The sequence below is a fragment of the Plodia interpunctella genome, chromosome 26, assembly GCF_027563975.2.
Source record: "Plodia interpunctella isolate USDA-ARS_2022_Savannah chromosome 26, ilPloInte3.2, whole genome shotgun sequence".
In the NCBI taxonomy this organism is placed as follows: domain Eukaryota; kingdom Metazoa; phylum Arthropoda; class Insecta; order Lepidoptera; family Pyralidae; genus Plodia; species Plodia interpunctella.
In genome coordinates, this window is record NC_071319.1 from 5,265,212 (window position 1) to 5,287,308 (window position 22,097).

The following is a 22,097-nucleotide window of genomic DNA, read 5'->3' on the forward strand; positions in this document are numbered from 1 at the left end:
TAGACAGAGAAACTTATAGACAACGTCATAATCTTTTGTTTTGCTAATATAAACAAGAGAATTGCTTATTGGGAATAGCTTTTGGCCGGGCTGCGGCTTCTTCGACTAGTCTATGTCCTTCCCCGTACGTCTAGCTATAAATTCTTGGTTTAGTAGATAAAGCTTGAAGTGGTAACATACAATTTACTTTTACTTTTATAATATTAGTATGGATATGTATAATATAGACTAGCTGCCGTAACTCCAACCGTATTATAGCCTAATGTTTGTATCCGGTCATGAAATATGTACATAAAAGCCCGTTAGTCACGCTTCCCCAAATCCCTGGGTGGATCTTGATAAAATTTGGTATAGATATAGTTAAAAATCCGAGGTCAAATATAGCCAACGGCAACCTAGGTAGTTATTTATAAACAGACTGAATTTTAGATAAAGATAAGTGTCGCAAAAGCTGAATATGGCTACTCAAAAAGTTATTGGCTATTCGAGTAGGATATCGTGCGTAAGGACCGAGATTGTGAGAGTTGAGGAAAAACAATAGGAAATCGGATGTTGGGCTCCAATACTTTGCAGCTGAGGAAGAACTGTGTTTATCCAAAGATAATGAAAGTCAAGGCTTTATTCAGAAATTAGATCTTCATAGTCACTTTATCACGTCATCTCTCTCAAACGTTAAGATGAGAATCTTAGCGTTTTCCCGGTTGCTTCCCAGTTGAGCCCAGGATCACTTCAGCATCCGTAGTTGACAGACCATTGACCTGCGTATCACTGATAACTTCACAGTCCTTTTACGCGTCATATTCTAAGTTGAAGACTGTTTCTCAAAGCTACAGACCGTTAACAGTTTCACCGCAAGTGCGAGGTGAGCGTGCCGCCGTGCCGTCTGCAACAATTCACATCTGACACGGCAATTGGATGCATAGCAGGGTTTACGCCCAGTTCTTTTTCCGGTTTTTTATGGTTGGTTTTGCGCCGGGCTGTTTGGAAGTAACCGGGCGTAAACCCATTTATAGATGCATGGAAATGCCTCGATAACTCAAAATCATACTAGTATTAGTGGTGGCATAGCACAGAAAGGGAACTTTGGGAATTTTAGGAGCTACATATATTGAGGCGGTGGTGGTGTAATAGTTAAAACACCCGCCTGTGGATCTAAAGGTCCCAGGTTCGAATCCTAATCGTGCCATATGAGTTTGTATAACACTTGCTTCCGATGATGGAAAATATAATGAATAAACCTGCACACTAGTTAACAGTTTATGTTAACTAGTGTGTGAGCCTACTTGTCACTAGATGTCGGTAGTAAACGTCATGTCAGATGCCTTTGGCCAACTTGAATAAAATCTGACGTCAATTATTTTATCTATAGTCGCTACGTATTGCTTACTGCTTGGCCGGAGGAAGTATAACGACAGTCAGAATAAATAAATAAATAAATATATTAGGACAAATCACACAGATTGAGCTAGCCCCAAAGTAAGTTCGAGTCTTGTGTTATGGGATATTAACTCAACGATACTATATTTTATAACAAATACATATATAAATAAACATCCAAGACTGGGGCCAATCAGAAAAAGATCATTTTCCATCATGACCCGACCTCTCGGTTCAGTGGCAAGAACCTTACCACTGCGCCACCGAGGTCGTCAGAGTGTGGCACAACTAAGATTCAAACTTGACACGTAAAATTTAAATTCGGGAAAAGAATGGTACGGCCGTGCCGCTTTTTTTGCTCAACTTTGCGACAGATAAGAATACACGTTTTGCACATTTGGCGATTCGAATGAAACAGAAAGTGGCTCTCGGTGTTTAATTTTTTGGGTCTCAAGTTCTATATACATATCAACAGTTAGTACTTGAGAGTAGTTGAGAGCTTAGCAACAGGCGGCCATTACATCCAAAGTCCGCAATCGCCGCCGTGCGGTCTGCAATCGGCAATTGACATCTGACATGACAATTGAATGCAACTGCGATCACTGGGCGGGCCGTGATGCAACGCAATTGACTTCGTTCCATCAGTTACTATTCGATTAATTTGGCCGTTGGTACGTTGACCTTTGTGTGCTATCGCTGGATTGAATAACTTGTGTGACTGCGGTGCTGTATAATGGCTCATCTGCTGTCCTGTCCTAACCTCCCGACATCCCGCACTGGAGGATTTGAAAGAGGCCAACGACAAAGCGATCAGCATGGCCACAGAAAAAGCTTACTTGAATGTGTTGACGTATTTTTTTAGAGCTATACCAAGTCCCGGATTGGATGGCTTTAAAGCGTGTTTGAACGGCAGAAGAGATAAGAATCAGGAAATATGACTGTTTGAGATCCAGTAAAATACCAAATAGTGTTGGAAAAAATAACTGTATTTACATCAGTACAGTAATTAAAAAAAAAACAATGAGACGCGACGCGTACCCTTCCCGTCGCTGCGTTTAGTTTCATGTTTGACACGCCGCGACAATGACAATACTGTAATCGTCAGCATTTGCAGCATTCGTAAATCGCAGCCAATGTTAAAGTTATATGCCTCTATTTAGAGGAATTCTACCTTTAAATACACTCATCATTATTATAATAACCATCGTTTCTGTAAAACATGCAATGTAATATTTGTGGTTACAATAACCTTAACATTTTGAAGGTTCGACTGTGACTTTACAACCGCCAGCCTGACGTCAACTTTGGGAATGATATTGTTGCCTATTAACAGCCTAGGCCATGTGTCCCTTAGTAGCTTCGTACGACATCCATGGCAAGATAAGTGGTCCTATTATAGGGTACCGATAGTTTTCAAATAAAATTTTGTGGCGTGTGGCGGAACCACAAAATGGAAACTAGCGGTTTGCTCTGGTAAAAACATAATGAATTACACGTAAACCTTTCTCAGTAATTACACTAAGTTACTACTTAATTACACTAAGATAAAATTAGTAAGCTAACAATACTTTGTTAGCTTTTACATTACCGATTATTTGCACTGACAGCTGTCAACTGTTTGTTGATGATCCCTTTACTGAAATTCGTTACATTGATTTTTAAAACCCATACCGGCCGGCCGGCATATATTATCTGTGTAAAAACGAGGCGCCATTTTTTACGTTGTATTGTTGAAAGAGAAGTAATTGTAATATTTTTAATGGAAAAACTGTACCTAAGTAAAAGACTCTGTTATTGATAAGTTGATGTGAATACATGTTATTGAATGACACCAAATGGTTTTGATTTTTAATGATTATCAGATATATTTGATCAGATGCCAACAGTACGAGTATATATTGGTGAAAACCGCATGAAAATAATTGCAGTAGTTGTTGAGTTTATTCCGAAAAGATAAACAGACAGACGCGTCGGCATAGAACTTGGTTTTATAATAATGTAAGGATAAGTATACACTGTCCAGCAGATATTAATTGAAGTCAATGTGTTGCCAAGTCGTTCAAGGCTAGTTTTAAAGGGCGTGGGGTTAGTGGCCGCCCGCAATGTACTCGTAAGTACCAAGATGACTTTGTAACAGTTGTTTTATTAACCCACGACGCCAAATTGAGGGTTCTTATCGAGTGGGTTAAGGTTAAACGATACGTAACACCTAATGTAAGATTTTTTAAATCTTTCGCATGACTACTTTTCTTAAACAAATAATTACATGCGGGATCTGCTATTTCAAAAATCCGGAACTGGCCACTAGCCATAGGTAATAATTTAATATTTAAAAAGCGATTATTACATTTGAAAATGGAAATCTTTGGCTGTAGAATGCAGTTTGTTTCGTCCGACTGTAAATTGCTTTCATTGTTTGGCGCGATGTTAAAAATTGCGTATCATTGTCACAATGGAAATTTTCGTGCGATGATTTAATTACGATTATCAAAGTGGTCTAACACAACAGCGGTCGCGTGAACTCAGCTCGACTTTTGGGAATTAAGCACCATGGAAGATGATTGTGTATCACTAGTATAGTGAGTTTAATCGTGGTATATTTTTGCCAGAAGTCTTTGCAGAAATTAAAGACCAATCCACAATGCAGAATCATTCATCAAGCCAATGCAAGCTGTCACACTTCGGGCAAAACGACAAGATATTTGAAGGGTGGAACGGTGGAATTAACGGGTCATATATCCCTGACTTGGCACCAATATGAAAAATGACGTGGTCATCGATTTTCAACCCAAGAAGAAGCCGTTGAGGCATTCCAAAAATTATTATATTTTGGAGACACCGCTTTCCGATTGGAAAAAGTGCTAACCGTGCTAAAAGTGAAAACCGGCTTCACCCACTACTCTATAGATAAAATCATTCATTCAAAAGTTCATTCAAAATTAAAGTTCATTCTTTGGGAAAATGTGTGACCTTTCCCTAAAGAATGAAACCAAACAATCGTAGATATTAGATCCCGTTATAATAATGACAATTTCTCCAACGGTTTTTATCAAAATGTTTAACTAATTGGGATAAATTACACGTTCGTCATGGCTATCAGTTTTGTGATAGTGAACAATTATGTCGAGGTCGCCACACGCGTCATTGGTGATGTCACAATCCATGAAATTGCAAATGTGTATTTGCCTTACAAGTTACAACATTAATATAACAAAAATTAAATAAATATAAATGTAAGTAAACCCCGCATCCGAAGTTCAAATTCAATTTTTTTAATTCAATTTACGACGATATCATAAATCACTTTATTGACGTCAAAAATACTGCTGACTTCCAAAGCGTATAGGCGAAGAAGAAACGGCGCCAGAGACTCCACCGCAGTCTTTCTCCAAAGGCGTCAATTGACAAATTTCGGTCTTATAAAAGAAATTAAGGTAAAACATTTTAAGGTTGCTGGCATCTTCTCATCAGCTAGACAAGAGATAACGGTTTCCAAACAGCTGAACGAACATTTTGCAAACATAGCTAAAATCACATCAAATCACAATATATAATAATAAGACGTCTAGTACCTACTAAGAACAATAAATTCTCTAATTTTAAAAAAATATCCAAATCGTTTCAGCCGTTTAGCTGCTACGATGCCACAAACAGACATACAGAATTATAATCTAACTCATATGCGAAAGTAAGTTTGTCGGTTATCTCTTAACGCTGTACCTACTTAACCTATCTTCTTGTTTTGAAGCACGTAGGAAATTAACGCGGCCAGAGCCACGGGAAAACGTGTGTATGTTTGTTTGTTACTTTTTCACGCAAAATCTACTGGACCGATTGTAATGAAATTTGGTACACCGGGTTGAATATAACCTGGGTACTTTTTATTGCGAAATTCCCATGGGAGCGAAGCCCCAGGGCGCAGATAGTAATACATATATTATACACAGGCACGTTAAACTTATAACTAGCTTCTTATAAAATAATAAATATATTAGGGCAAATCACACAGATTGAGCTAGCCCCAAAGTAAGTACTAGACTTGTGTTATGGGATACTAACTCAACGATACTATATTTTATAACAAATACATATATAGATAAATATCCAAGACTCGGATCAATCAGAAAAAGGTCATTTTCCATCATGACCCGACCGGGGATCGAACCCGGGACCTCTCGGTACACAGGCAAGCACTTTACCACTGCGCCACCGAGGTCGTCAACTGGTTGAGACGAATGGTCCTCATAGAAAATATTATCTGGCTTATTCCTTGTTTTGTATTTATCCCTATTTTCAGTGTTAAACTTTTAAAATTGACAAAATAAAGAAACTATTCAAGACATATGTAATCAAAGAATACAATATTTATATTAAAGATTTTACTATTATTAAGTGAACACAATTACTGCGTAAAAGAGGGGTTCTTTTGTCGTCGGGGGTTAAAAAGAAAATGCATACTAACACAAAAATACGGTATACGCAGTCTGAGTACGCACTGAGATAATAGTAGTCACACAGTAGTTTTATCTGTCTGTCTTCGTGACCTATGCTCAGGGTCCTAGTTTTAATCATACGACTTGCTACATAATATGACATAAGAAACAGAAAAAAAATTATGTAAAAGTATTTAGCTACCTCTGTGACCTAATAATGGTCAGAACCAATGGGCTCCATAGTTTTTAGCACAAAAGTGTTTGGAATATTTTTAGTAATTTTAGGTGAGTATCGCCCAATTTTGATTTCCCTGATTTTTTATCGCGTTTTTATAGTAGGTATAGCGGGCATCGAGCATGCGAGTCGCCTGACGGTAAGCAAACACCTTTGCCCGTTGGCACCGGCAATCTAATGCGGGTCACCGGTGCGTTGCCGACTTATTGAGAAAGCGATAGACTTTTTACTTGCCCGATATTATTGTAAAATAAAATATTTAGAAATTATATATATATTATAAATATTATATATTAATTATCAGATGTGAAAAAATTATCACAACCATAATTACACTAGGTTATCGTTACATCTAATGATAAAAATAAACGCCAATTAACTTTAGTACATCTAATAGAAATTCCAAAATTGGAGCTCATTATTGCTAAGCTAAACTTTTATAGCGCGGAAACATCAATTAGGCGAGACTATATTTTTACATCACGAATAATGTAAGGCGAAGTGAAATTAGAGACCAACCTTTATACGAAACGGACGACGCCCAATGGAACACACAATGACTTTCTTGGCCATATTGTCTTCGCCATTTCACATACTAGAAGATAAATTATCAACTGTAGTGCAGGTTTCCTGACGATGTTTTCCTTCACCGGAAGTTTCAGGCAATTTAGAATATTAAACGAACAGATTCACCGAATTAGGTTATAATGATAGACACATAAGAAACATTTATCACGCTAATATTTTTTTAATAAACAATAAATAATGTATTATCACAAATAACAAATAACTCGTAATAGGATATTATGTTCTTCCTTATCCGGCCACTCCCGCTATATTGACCTTGGGGCCACGAAACTGGATATGTCAGCAAATATTTTCAAATTCAAAATTCTTTATTCAATTTAGGATGATATACATCACTTATTGACGTCAAAATTTTTTTATTAAATGTAAAAATCAAAATTATATGTACATAATAGCCTTACATATTATACAAGTTTATTTATTAGACAAATTAAAAAAAAACGACTTTCAATATTAATTTCGCTACAACTTTTTAACGGCTGAACCTATTTTGATCAAACATATTATCTAAGAACCACCGCATAAAAATTAGCTATCAAATAAAAAAACTGCATCTAAATCGGTGCACCCGTTGATGAGCTAACGGTGCAACGTCGACAGACATACAGGCCGACAGACAGACATACTTAGCGGTCAAACTCAGAACACCCCTCTTTTTAAAATAATAATCATCGATTCCCGCGGAATATTTTCATATAGACATTTGTTTTAAAGCTATTACCTTCGATTTGTACCTAAGTATTTTATATGAAGATGAAGAATTTTTTTTCCATATAATTTTAAGACATGAATTGCCTAATTGTTTCTTTATTTTTGTAATTTCTATTATTATACCTACTACGAATGAGTTTCTTATACCCAGCCCCAAATTTCCAATATCAAAGTACAAATTAAATCTATATAGAGATGTATACTCGCAAGTCATCAAGAAATCTAAAAATCAACTAAGCCAATATAGATGAAATTTGGCATGATAGTAGATTATCACTTGGAAACGTCCGCTTAGAAAGGAATTTTGGTAATTCCAGCTTTAAGGGGTTGAAATAGGGGTTGCAAGTTTTACGTTGAGGTTTTTATTTGGTACTTAATACGAGGGAAGTCGCGGGTGAAATCTAGTATCTGATACAATTAAAATGATGTACCTTCAATGTGTGACAATTAATTATAACGATGGTAGTATATCAACATCATAATTAAAGTCCAAAGTATAATTGTTACGACCGGCAGTTATGTCTAATTTATTCATATCAATAAATAATTAATATGGTCATTATTATTCAGTTTAACGAGCAGTTTGAAGTTGTTTAATTATAATAATTGAATGAATTGTATTCTACGCTTGTTATATCTATGTTCATTTATATGATAAAATTTGACTATGTCAATGATATAAAATGTAATGTGTATTGTAATAAATACCTTAATAAAAAAAAATGGGACTGTATTTTTCTCCTTTCACAAAACACAGACATTGAATTTTGACTAGCTTTTACTTGCAATGTAGGTATGTAAGTATTTTCTATTGAATAAAATTTGAACCAAATATCTTCAACCGATTGAGTTGAAATTTTGTACACATGTTTAGTTTGGATGACAATGGATTATTATGGAAAGCATTACCTGATGGTACACTCAGAAATATTGCTGCTACTGACGAAGGAATTCCACAACTGTTTACTCTAACTCTTTGACAACAAGAAAAGCTTGTGTTAAAAATGACATTTTCGTAAAAAAACTTAGGTATTCTTACAATAATGCCTCGTAACTATACCTATTTGTTTAAGTTAAAACAGAACTTTCTTCTTCTGTTGCAGATTACGATTACGTTTTTAATTAATAACTAGCGACCTGCCCCGGCTTCGCTGAGGTAATAATAAATTATACACCTCAAGCATTATCAGGAATAACACTAAATATCTATTTAAAAAATCCACATCAAAACCCTTTGCGTAATATTAAAGATCTAAGCTTACATAAGGACAGACAATGGAAAGCGACCTCGTTTTATACTATGTTATATTATTGAATCAGAGAATCTTGCATTCGTTTGTATTATTCATAAATAATACAAACGAATGCAAGATTCTCTGATTCAATAATATTTATTTCAAAATTTCAAAGCAAGTAATAAAAAAAAAATTATAGTCACAACATATTGCCCTTTCACGCTGCCCATATTTTTAAATAGCGTTAGTTGCTAAGCAACAAATCCGTTACGCTTGACACTCGACCTAGAATTCATTAACGCAAGTTTAGTGGCCGCACACGACTCGCGGAAATTGTTTGACATTTTTATAGCCGGTGCAATTGAATTATTGTAAGGAATGTGTGTCAGGAATTATCAGATTACGTCGAGTACGAGATGGGCGAATATGGGCGAATAGTCCGACTGGAAATAACCGATTTGAAATATCCACTTTCAGTCATATGCAACCATGAGACTTTTTCGAGTCATTTAAAAGAAGTCGGGTCATTTTTTAAATTAAATTAGCAACAACTTACTTCAAACGGAATCTTTTTGTCGACTCTCTGAAATTTAAGTGATAAGTATTTTTTGACATATCTATATAGTTTTAATTACTAAGTAATAAAGTACTAGTAATAATTACTTGCATTGAGTATTTGTATTGGAGTCATTTGTATTGTGGTTCCGACTTGGAATATGAGACCACTTCATATCTTACTGCGAACGTCGTACGAATCGAGTAAGGGACACATAGCTCAGGCAGCTGCTATATCTTATATCATTGACGTCAAGGGACCGGTGGTGATATCACCGTTAAATTTTAAAAACATTAATGATTTATTTTACGCTGTCACGAGGCTTTGTGGCGTCACAGTCCTGTATGTAACACATGACGATGTGAGAGAATGTCATATAGAAAACAGCAGTATTTTACACCTTATTCTTTTATTTTAAAGACAACAATATGAAGCAGATGATATTTATATTCTAGCTAGCGGTTTCCCGCGGCTCCGCCCGCGGAAAAAAATAGCCCATAACACTCTCCAGCTCTCCGACTATCTCCACACTAAAAATCAACTCCATCCGTTACTCCTTTTTGACGTGAAAACAGACAAACACATTTTTTACATTTATAAATGTTAATGTCTGTTTATAAGATAATTTAACCTTCCTATGCCTAATAGGCAGAATATATTTCCTGTTTCAAATGTGTCATTAATTTATGTCAATGTCAGTCATCAGACATTTATTTTTTTAATTTCTAATAACACGGGAATCTTGTTATACAAACATCTATGGTCGCAATAGACCTTATAATTTTAACATCGCTGTATTACCATGTTCTATGGAATAAACGATCTATCTATCTATCTATCAATTAATATATCAGGCCAATCAGTACCCATTCTCACACAAATCTCAGCAGTTCCCAGAACTACTGTGGAAGCAATCTAAGAAGTGTAAATTGGTCTAAGACCATTTGCCGTTGACCTAGATAGCGACATTCCAGATGGGTTAACTCCACCTATAGTTGGTCTTCCTCTATTGTTGCTAGGGTGGCCAATTTTACAAGCTTTTATTTAGTTTCACCTGTCCCGATTAGAGATGGGTTTGCGTCGTGTGTTTTCCCTGAAGGCTTACCGTCATCTAACATGATCCACTCAACCTAAACTGATCTACCATCGCAAATTCGTACCATCGACTAAATTTTTCGTATGAATGCGATTTATTTCAGATCAATTGAACTGAGTTTGATTTTGAGATTTTACCAAATAAGTCGTTTGGTTTTTTCCTCAGCCATAAATTTTACATGTGCTTTCCAGTTGACTAACCCATATTTTTTTGTAGGCTTCAAGGCGTAAAGGATAAATGAATAGTTAAGTGAGACAGTGTGAGAGTTTTTATCTGAAATCTGAAGCTTGGTTACCCTAAATCCGACGGAAGTGTGACGCATAGGACACTGACTCGAGATTGACAGGGTCAAAAAGACCTTATAGTATATGATGTATATCACACTGTAGTCACGCGATAAACCTAGTTACGACTACTAAGACTCTAAGGGCCAGCCTCGACAGGAGCTGTGCTAAACTATGCTAACTGATAACTATATTTTTGAAAATAAGATTATTTTAATGTAATTTTAATTTTTGAAAATAATAATGAGATGAAAAAGTTCGAAAAAGAAATCGAAATTGTCCTAACTGAAGTTTCGAACAAAACTTGCGAAATTCTATTGGTTTAATTCGCATGCCCCAGCTGGGGCGTGCTATACCAACGTTAGTACATCATAGGATAGCACTAGTCGAGTTTAGTTCTAACTCTAAAGCTTAGACTTCACATACACATATACGCATTTTTGTAAAAAAAAATATGAAATTCTTTCGATTCGAATTATATTCACACGGTGTCCCGATCTGGTTAGAACTAAGAATAGTTGAGCTAAACAAAATGTAAGTGGGTATACAATCAAATGGATACAGTAAAACCATTACTACAGTACCCTAAAATGTAGCAAGACTTTAAAAATAGGGAAAAACCGTCATTTCAATTCCATTTTACGTCTTTGTTGATGACTCTGTGACCGTTGATTTGCTCCGAGGGCGTCAAGTTCGAATGCCGGTCGCATCGTAAGTATAAATAAGCTGGAAAGCACAACTTGTGTGCAAATAGTCGGAAGGAAATGCACAAGCATGCCAAATGGCATGTGAACGATGAAAGTCGGGGTTCTTAAGAGGGTGCAAATTGAGTACCACATTTGTATCATTTCCTTTTATCTAGTAGCAAAAACTAAGAATATCCTACTGATATTATAAATTCGAAAGTTTGGTATGATGCATGTTTGTTACTCTTTCACGCGAAATCCACTGGACGGATTGTTATGAAACTTGGAATATAAGTAGAATATAACCCAGAATAACGCATTGGGTTTTATCCCGAAATTCCCACGGGAGCGAAGCCCCGAGGCGCAGTTAGTATTATATACGTGTGGTATCAGGACCCACTTAATTTGATAAGTGAACTTGATATGTTTGTTAAGTTGATAAGTTAACACTTAATAAGTTGGAATTCGATTTTGTCATTTTACGATTTTTAATCACCGTCTACAGAAAACGAGGAGTTTATATGTATGTCTGTCCGTGACAAACGGCTGAATCGATTTTTCCCAAAAACCGATCTATGCTTGTAAAATGTGTATTCAGTTGTTCGGAAACCGTCGTCAGCTCTTGCAGCAAATTAGATATAATACTTATATAATAATATATAATACTTATATAATAATATATAATACTTATATTAGGACAAATCACACAGATTGAGCTAGCCCCAAAGTAAGTTCGAGACTTGTGTTATGGGATACTAACTCAACGATACTATATTTTTATAACAAATACATATATAGATAAACATCCAAGACCCGGGCCAATCAGAAAAAGATCATTTTCCATCATGACCCGACCGGGGATCGAACCCGGGACCTCTCGGTTCAGTGGCTAGAACCTTACCACTGCGCCACCGAGAAAGATAGAAATCAATTTTGCAGCCGTGCGTTTCTGAAAATTTTAATTTGGTTTTTTAATTTTGTATTTGTACAGTAAAAGTGCGGAAAGGGGAGAATAAAGAAAAAAAGTCTTGCGATCATTAAACTAACATTAAGATTAACATGTTATCTATTCTAAGAAGCAATCTAGCTTTCTTCAAATGTGGTCAGATAATGAATTCCGAAGAAAATACTGCTTACTGGAGTAATGGACACAATAATAACTCACGATTCTTAGAAAGTATAGTAACGGCGGTAGGTGAGAATACTTTCAACGCGGAAAGAAATATTTTTTTTTTACAAAACTGTCATTTTTGACACAAGCTTTCATTGTTGTCAGAGACAACTTAATGCAGTCAATGCGTGACAAAAAAATCTTGCCCGTTCAGTAAACATTGAGGAGTTCCCTCGTCGGAGACCATTCCTAGGTGCATCATCAGGTTACGTTTACAAATACAATATAATGCATTGTCATCAAGAATTTAACTCAGTCGGTTGAAGATGTAGCTGCTTCAAAATTGAGTTACAAAATTTCACCCGATAATCCATTGCAAGCTTGTAAAATAGTATTTTATATACGTAATAGATATAATTAAGAATCTCATTTTTCCTCTTCATTTGTAGAGCTATTAGAACATCGTACGTGCTCGTTTAAGTTTTCCCTAGATTAAGGATAATATTAGGATAAAAATATATATACTTACTTATTATATATCAACTCAAATAATGAGTTAATTAAGATATTAAGATCTAAAAATAGATCGGCGGCGTGTTTTGTTAATATCACCGAAAGATCTGATAGGTTTTTATCGTTAAAAGAGATCTGATTGTTTTCAATGTGTGACAAAAACATGATATTCGTGCTGTAAACCGTTGAGAAAGATTCCACCCCATTAGGAATAAGACATACGGACATACATTAAATAAAGGCTTGTAATATCTTAAACTGCTCTGCGCTGAAAGCGTTGCGGTGTCGGTGTCATGTGTTCCGTCTCATTTTTAGGGTTCCGTAAGTAGTCAAATGGCAAAAACGGAACCCTTATAGATTCGTCATGTCTGTCTGTTTGTCCGTCGTCACTTTGTTCCGAACTATAAGAACTATACTGTTGAAACTTGATTGGTAAGTATTTTCATTTTGAAATATTATAAAATCTCTAAAAACTAATTACTTATAATGTAAATATATATTAAAAAAATAGGTAATAATTGCTAACAAATTTGCACTTGTTGGATTTGTCCCTTCTACTAGTATCAGGCCTCATAGGGTCCTCACCACCTTTCATCCCGGAAAAAGTACTGTTCTCGAGGGATCGACTATAACGCGAGCGGAGTCGCGGGCGAAAGCTAGTTATGAGTAGTCCTATTTAGCGCATTCCACATTTTGTATTCATCAGTAGCCACATCAGTAAGGTCAATACCTCATTGCTTATTACCTAATAATCATTTTGCGGTATGTTATTACAATCATTCTTGAGAACTCAATCGAGTATTGATTTCATATAGGTCGCGACTAGGGTTGTCGTCACATTGTTTTGGAGGAAAATAGTCCTCTCTTTCTCTCTCTCTCTCTCTCTTATAATATCTTCCCGTATAACTGGTTATATTCGGGGATGTGACGCTCGAAATTATTTTCAACTTTGAAACAATTAGTTGCATCAATCAATTTTTTTTTTCTGAAATTAATTATTATTTACCGTAACCAAAGTAGTCAGACGTCTTTTCCATGAATAACATCGAAACTGTTTTTTTTGCAATAAAAATATAATTTGCCAACCAAAAATTATTCTTATTTGAAAAAAAATATATATTCTGTTTATTTGTGTTCGGGCTTAGTGTTCGGGTCATAGGATTACACCATCTTACCAAATTTCACCTGATTCGATCCAGTAGATTCGGAGCAAATTAGCTGTGTCGGACGGAAGGATAGACAGACGCATGAGTGATACGGTTTCCTTTTTTTTTTGTATAATAGTTTAGAGATAAAAGTGTAAAAACATAATTATTTTCCTACCTATTATAACAATAACGTGTTTCGGAAGCCACGTAAAGCCGTTGGTCCCGGTTGTATTTGCAATCGTAAAAACCCGTCAATCCGCAATGGGCCCGAGTGGTGGATTATGGGACGTAAAGAAGGCCAGTCCCTCAGCAGGACGTTTAAATGGCTGTTGTTATAACAATTCACTAAAATATCGAACAAAGCTATATAAAAATCGTATAGTTGGCAACCCTAGCCGCGACTCAGGCCAGCCATACCGACTCCAACATAGTACTACGTATTACAGTCAGCAATTTATATTAAGTTAATGAAAAATGATATTATAATGGTCATGTGACAGTAATTTAGGTCGAAACGTTGTCGAAACAGAACGACATATCACGTTCTTTGTACCTTTCTTGTGATTTTGGAAATTCTCTAGTTTAAAGTAGCCTAGTTATATTTTATAAGAATAACATTCAAACGCGCACACTAAGCACTAAGCTTATATCGCGGGTGCGATCGACAAAAACACAGATACACTAACAACACGCACGTTGAAAAGCAGTCAAATATCTGTGAAATATTCCGCGCTAGGAATCGAATCCAGGACTTGGGGACCATTCTTTGCGCGAAGAATCCACCAGGTCACTCAATAACATGACCAGCTTTTTACCAAATAAACTAAAAAGTCTATGGGTAAGAGGTCCCCACGGGCGTAATGTTTCCACGCATATCTGCTAGTTCCCTGTTGTATTCGGGGTTGTGTAGCCGCGAAGTCCGAGATCAGTAAAAAGAAACCTCAAAAGATTCGGCTGTGATTTTAAATCCGGCTGGTTGCCTGACGTCAACTCTCCTTGGGAATGCTATTGTTACTTATCAGCTGTTTAGGCTTTGTGTCTCTTAGTCGCCTCGTGCGATATCCACGGGAGGATTTGGAGTGGTTAGTGGCTATTCTAAGGCGGAACCACACGCCACCTCGTCTGCTGTAAAATGGACGACGTAATGCGCGCGACGTTTGCACTGACGACACCCAGGCTTTGATATAATCACAACAACCCCATTCCACCCTAATAGGGATGATGGTATTTCACTTCCACCACGTTAGATTTCAAATACGTTGTGTTATTCGTAATCAGCGAGCCGAAAAACCGTACAAACAATACCCATGTTGATATTTGACTTTATTAGCCCCTTTTCCCCCATTTAGGGGTAATTTTTTGAAAAATCCGGAGACCCGTATTTATTCATTTATTGATAGAAGTAATCCTGTAAAGTTTCAAACAAAACAAATTAACTAATCTGGTTTCCCCATACGAACTTTGAACCCCCCTTTCACCCCCTTGGAGGGTGAAATTTGAAAAATCCTTTCTTAGTGCACCCCTAGGCCACATAAGGAACCTACGTGTCAAATTTGAAATTTCTAGACCCAGCGGTTTAGGCTGTACGTTGATTTGTCAGTCAGTTAGTCAGTCATTCAGTTTGTTCTTTTATATATTTACTAGATAGATTATAGAGTAGTAGATATAAACATATCTATTTTCAAATTGTGTAACTACTTGGAATAAACATTCCAAGTAGTTACACAATTTGAAAATCCTCATTTAATGTAAAACCCTTATAAAATCAGTCGTGCATCTATATGTCCAACCTTCACAGCTAGTTTGGTATTAATAAATGAGAGTAGTATTTCCTTGATGGTCATCATTACGAGCCTATATAACTGCAGATATTTTGGGTAGTCCATTCAAAACAAGTAGTTCAAGTAGCAAGTTCTCACTCTTAACAAAATCTTTAGTTGATAGCCCGTTCCCTTATTTAACATTTACAATCAGTACGGGGGAGAAGTTGCTGATATATTCTGTGATTGAGTATTTCTCTAGACCAGCATGGAATGAGGGTCAATGACCGCCGCATATTCAGTTCAGGGTCGTGAAGTTACCTTCAAACTACAAATTAATGAGAGCATAGAAGTAATATCTTATCGGCAATCGATTTGCAATTGTAACTTAGAAGTTTACTAGCGGCCCGTCCCGGCTTCGCTCGGGAAAAATTATAATAAATTATACACCTAAAACCTTCCCCAGGAATTACACCACTTATTGGTGACACCCGCATAAAAATCCGTGCAGTGTTTTTTGGATTTGTCAAGAACAGACAGACAGACGCGGCAGCGGACTATAGATAGTGTAATTCCTGAGGAAAGTTTAGGATGTTTCTATCCGCGTGAAGACGGATCGGGACAGCTAGTTAAAAATTAGAAGAAGAATTCGTTCAAAACTTTTATACCGTAATTCTTATACCGAAGGATTCGAAAGTGTCAGTAACATAAAGTAATTTTATGTAGTTAAATTCATAGTTTCTGCGTAGCATATTCCAAAACAAGCGTGTCTAAAACAAGTTTTATACAATGTCGTTTTTCACATAAGATTTTTATGTTTTACTGGGAAATAATGTCTCATCAAACGCGTGACATCATGTCCGTGAATTAAACAGATGGAAAATCGCCTTGTTGGGAGTCAATTTTAGTCAATCATCAGGATTTGCATTCATAAAAATATGCATTGTCAACCAAAATAAAATTATATCAAATTTCAGGCCAATCGCTTGAAGATATATGAAGCAGCGGAATTTCGACATTGTCATGGGAGTTCCACTACGCACCGCAATCACTTGGCCAGCGCTAGTGGATCTTTCAAAAAACTCACTTCTTTGACGTTTTTTCTTACAGAATGCAAATTTGCACGTCCTCTCATACATATTTGTCAAAATTCTGGTGTGAGTTTAGTTCAACTCGCCGACGCACCCGCAATTGTAGCGCTAGTGTTCGAGTGAGTTTTACAGAATACAAATTAGCCATATCCGCACGGAATCCGACTTCAGTTTTTTGACATCTCTTACAGAAACGAAACACAGCTTCAAAATTGATTTACAAGATTCCATGCGAACAAACAATTTTATTCTGCTATTTTAAAATAACATAAACATAAAAATAAAGAAATAATGACAAGTTAATTAAAATCTTGTAAAATGCCCTTCGTCTATGAAATATAAAAGACTAGCTGCGCCCCGGGCCTTCGCTCCCGTGGGAATTTCGGGACAAAAAATACCCTATGTGTTATTTCAGGTTATATTCTGTCCGTTTATGTACCAAATTTAATAACAATCGATCCAGTAAATTTTGCGTGAAAGAGCAAGAAATATACACACATCTTCACAAACTTTCGCATTTATAATATTAGTAGGAAGTAGGATGAAATTAGACGAAAGCATAGGCAAATATAGACCTGTAATTGAATGTAGGGCACATTCCACGTGTGAGGACTACTTTGGACTACCCTAGAATTTACCCTGTAACTACATAGGTTTATAGGAAAAGTACAATAATAATTAATATCTATACATATAATAAAAATGTATGTTGGCTATGTCTGGACATAGGAGATATTAAAGAAAAAAAATATATGTGGTCGTTTTTTTTTTATGTTTGTGTTTATTGTGTCGCAAAAACTAGTCTAATTTAAAAATCTGGCGTAGTTTCATTCATCTCCACGTTACTTGGAATCCGAAATATTGACAAATGATTCGCGAGCGGACGTGCAAAGGCGCGGGCGAAAGTTTGTGATAACTAATAAATAACATAAAATAAAAATGCAACTAAATATCGACAGAGTCTAAACAGATTTAATATATTTCTTTTTAATCAAACAATCTGTACGTTAATTTCTTGCAATTTGACAGTTTTTTTTTTATATTTATTATATATTATTTGATATACGAAGTCGTTCTTATTAATTACGCTCAGAGAACATGTGAAACAGGTCTATTCTTTCGGAAATCTGGCTGAGGTTACGAATCAGATGTATCTAAGTGCAAAGAACTATAATCACTCTTACATATTTTATGTGCTCTTTATCAAAAAAATAAACAGACTAATATAGTTCTAACACTCAAAACCGTGAAATTAAACCAATATAAAGAATACCAGTGACAAGTTCAGAATTTACTAGGTACTAATTTAATACTGATTATAATAATTACCATTCACAATATTACTTATTTATAGTAATATTACTAGATGTTGCCCGGGGCTTCGCTCCCGTGAGAATTTTGAGATAAAATATAGCCTGTAGCAATTTTGGATAATGTACCTTTCTAATGGGGAAAGAATTTTTGTAATCGGTTCGGTAGTTTCGGAGATTACCCGCTTCAAACATACAAACTCACAATCGCTTTATAATAATAGTATAGATAATCAGTATTCATTTTCACTAGAACTTGAACAGATTGATTTGGTCGGGGCCCCAGTATTTTTTGTGCACAAAGGCTTAAGGTTATCTAGCTACGCCTTCTATGATCCGCCAAGATAAAAAAGTTACGATAGTAACTTCGATAGAGACAGTTAAGTTTTATCAATTAGTTAAATAATGTGTATGTTACATCATGTTTAAACCACGTGGTTACGGAAATACTAAGTAGTTAGTTCAAGTTAGTAAGAAGCGGTGGTGGTGTAATGGTTAAGACGCATGTGGATCGAAAGGTCCCAGGTTCGAATCCTACTCGTACCACATGAGTTTGTATACCAATCTGACTCTTGTATAGTAGTTTCATCGACCACCACTTGCTTCCGGTGAAGGAAAAACATCGCGAGGATACCTGCATACAATACTTAAAATTGAATTAAATACTTAATTTATAAGACCTAATTATGTACCTACGTATATATTCATATAATGATTCCATGAGCAAAATAGGTAGGTATTTATAAGTATTTTTATGAAGCATTTTTATAAAACTAATATAAAATTAATGGTACCTACTTTGAAACGAATGAATATTTATGATGAAAAACCTATAGTGTTATGTAGTTAAATAAATAAAAACTTACCTAACCGCGATGACAGGATAAGCACAACCACGATATTTACTTTATAGTGAAATACATAAAATACTGTATTCCATAAGCATGTGTCATTTTTTTTTACACGGACAACTTTTTTTTCTAGGCTTGCACGTGGCAAAATCACAACATCACAATGTCAATCAAAATCGAGCGCGCACTAGTGATGCGAATGGGTTATCGATAAATATAATTTATCGCAAACGAGACGTGTATAATACGCGAGCGAAGTCCGAGGAATGCCTTCGCTTCTTGCCCCGTTGCTTAGGTACCTATATGTATTATCAGTTTTGCAGTAAATAATGTGACTTTACATACATAGTTATTTGCAGATTGCGCGTGATTTCGCGATCGCGATTTTCTACATCGATTCTGATAGAAATGCGTGTTAAATTGTGCTTATGCTGTAATGTTAACTAGTTTTAGAAATTTTCTAATTTAAATATCTACTATGTGTTTAAATCATTACATGAATAAAGAATTTCAAATTTTCCTAAAAATGAATCGGCTATAGGTTATTGGTTTGAATCTTGAGAAATAAGACTTAGCTCTCTCAGATAATTCGGGTTTTTTTATTAATTTTGTGGCCTACTTGACGCCAACTCTCTTTGGGAATGCAGTCGTTGTATACACCTGTCAAGGCTTATATGACTTAATAGTCTCGTACGACATCCACTGCATGTTATAGTGCGGGAACCTCACACCTAATACACTCATGCTTCTGATAGACAATAAGGACTAAATCTGCGCACTTGTGAAAGTGTGAGCATGTCAATTATCGCAAGGGATTATAGTACTTATAATACTTAATTGTTGTATCAAGTGTAATAAAACGTTATTACGCACGCTGATAGACTGGTTAAAAGTTCAAATTAGTTTTAGTAAAAGATTTTTAACCCACAACGACAAACGACAGTTATAAGTTTAACGTGTCTGTGTGTATAATGTATGCTCGGCCATTTGTCGTCACCTCTTTTCGAGCAGATGAGAGGATACCAACAACTTCAGAGTCTGGGATTTCTTAACATTTTAATTGATTTTTTTATATAACAAGTAGTTTACGTTTAGAAAACTTGATGTACAACAAATACGCACTGTCCCATAAGGCAGAGAAGTGGGTTCAATTCTCGTTCGATTCCAGATTTTTTTCATCTCAATATTGTTGTCAACATTTTTCTAATGTCGTGGGTTTAATGATTATTTAATTAATTTTATATTTAGGTATATTATTTTAACAAAACTTTTTGTTTTTAATTGAGTGGCGAATGAACTGTTTTCTATTCGGTTGTAAAATTTTAATAAACTTTAAATTCTTACGTTTAATATTTGTATTGTAATTTCGTGAAAAGAAACAGAAGAGTGTATCAGGAAGCTTGCAAGGCACACGCTATTTGATTTTATCAGTGAGCACGCGCGGTGATAAAAGTCAGGTCAGATGTTATCGAAAGTGACACATCACAAGTCTCGCTCATTGAATGCTCAGCTCTCTCTTTCATCTTCGCGTATCTGGTTTCGTTCTCGGCTATGAAGCCCAGAGTCCACGAAGAATTTTTATTTTTTAAAGATTCAGCTGTATTTATGTAGTACGGCTGGTTGCCGTTAACGTCTACCCTATTTAGGAATTCTGTTATTGTCTATCAGCTATTAATGCTGTTCTTATCTTTTCTAAGTAATCTATGGGAGGATATGATGTGGTCATATTTGAGGGCGGTACAATTTTATAAATTATATCAAACAGGCCTAGGCATGGTTTAAGGTGCAGGCGTAAATCCATTACAACATTTTTGACATAGATTTAGAAACGGCGCGAATTCGATTTTTGCAAAGTTTATGTACTGGGAGCTGGGATAAATATTTAAAGATTTTCAACGGTTGAACAAATTATTATCAACAATATTATTGATAGCTATACAAATTTAAAAGAAGTCCCAATGTCGCGTCTGTCTGTCTGTTCAATCAAATTGTAAGAGCTATTTAAGTTCGCGCGTTTGGACATCACTAATACGTATTTATCGACAACATTTATAAAGTGACGAGTCAATCAACTCCCCCCCTCACTAGCCGTTTGGGCCGAGTGGGTGTGTCAACTCCTGGTGACATGATAAACTGCTAGTTGGTGACGTAGTTAGAGATAATTATGGGGAATGTGTCCGCGTAGTCTTCTGGTAACTTTTAGGGTTTCCTGTGGGCTTAAGGTTCATATATATTTTAATTTCATTTGTGCGGTAACGAACCCTAATCGCTTACCTAAACCCTAATCCCCTAATCTATAATGATAACGCGGGTTTTGGCGGGAGACCTACACAACGTGAAAACTCTCCAAAGAGCCTCTCAAAGGACCGGACTGAGTGCCGTGAATTTTTAAAAGGACAAACATTAAACGTTGGGTTAAAACCAACAAAAAATAGTAAAATTATACACTATCTAATGAATATAAAACTGTCTAAGGAATCACATTTATTGGTGAAACCGCATGATAATTCGTACAGTCGTTTTTGAGTTTAACGCGAATAGATAGACAGATGCGGCAGAGGCCTTTATTTTATAATGTAGTACTAACGCTAAATACTTGATGTAATAAAGTTTGAAGAGTACTCTCTGAAATTTCTCATTCATTGTAACAACAATCTCTAGAACACAAAGTCAGGTAATACATACATATCTCTCTCACTCTCAGTATAACTCTCTCTTTTTTACTCTCATCTGAGTGTTTTCCCGCCGCCGTTGAGCGTCGGAGCCCAAGGTCCGGTTTTCAACATTTTAGTCTCCACTTCGAACTGTCATCGGTATCCCTAGTTGTCAAACCATTGGCGGGTGAATTTCACGACTGTTTGAAAGCGGCGTGTAGCGTTTCATTAGTGTCGCATATATTTTTTAATAATAAAGAATTTATTTTTTTTCAATATACATTTATAAAATTAACATTGTACTAGTACTTTACTTATTTATAAAACAGGATAATCAAATTGATTACTGTTTACGGAACAATTTAATAAACACAAATGAGAGACCACGGCGGCGTTCAAAACACTAGTGTGTTTTGATTCATTCTTGACGAAATCTTCGTATTGAAGTAAGTATATCA

At 35.8% G+C, this 22,097-nt stretch overlaps 1 protein-coding gene across 1 annotated transcript in view; it reads right to left on the reverse strand.

Annotated features, from left to right (window-relative positions):
- Nucleotides 1-19,250, reverse strand: part of LOC128681124 (neural/ectodermal development factor IMP-L2-like) — a 66,729-nt gene extending 47,479 nt beyond the window's left edge. The window contains exon 1 of the mRNA XM_053764758.1: nt 19,001-19,250. The gene's annotated coding sequence lies outside the window, so the exon portion shown is untranslated. The remainder of the gene's footprint in view (nt 1-19,000) is intronic.
- Nucleotides 19,251-22,097: the final 2,847 nt, after the last annotated feature.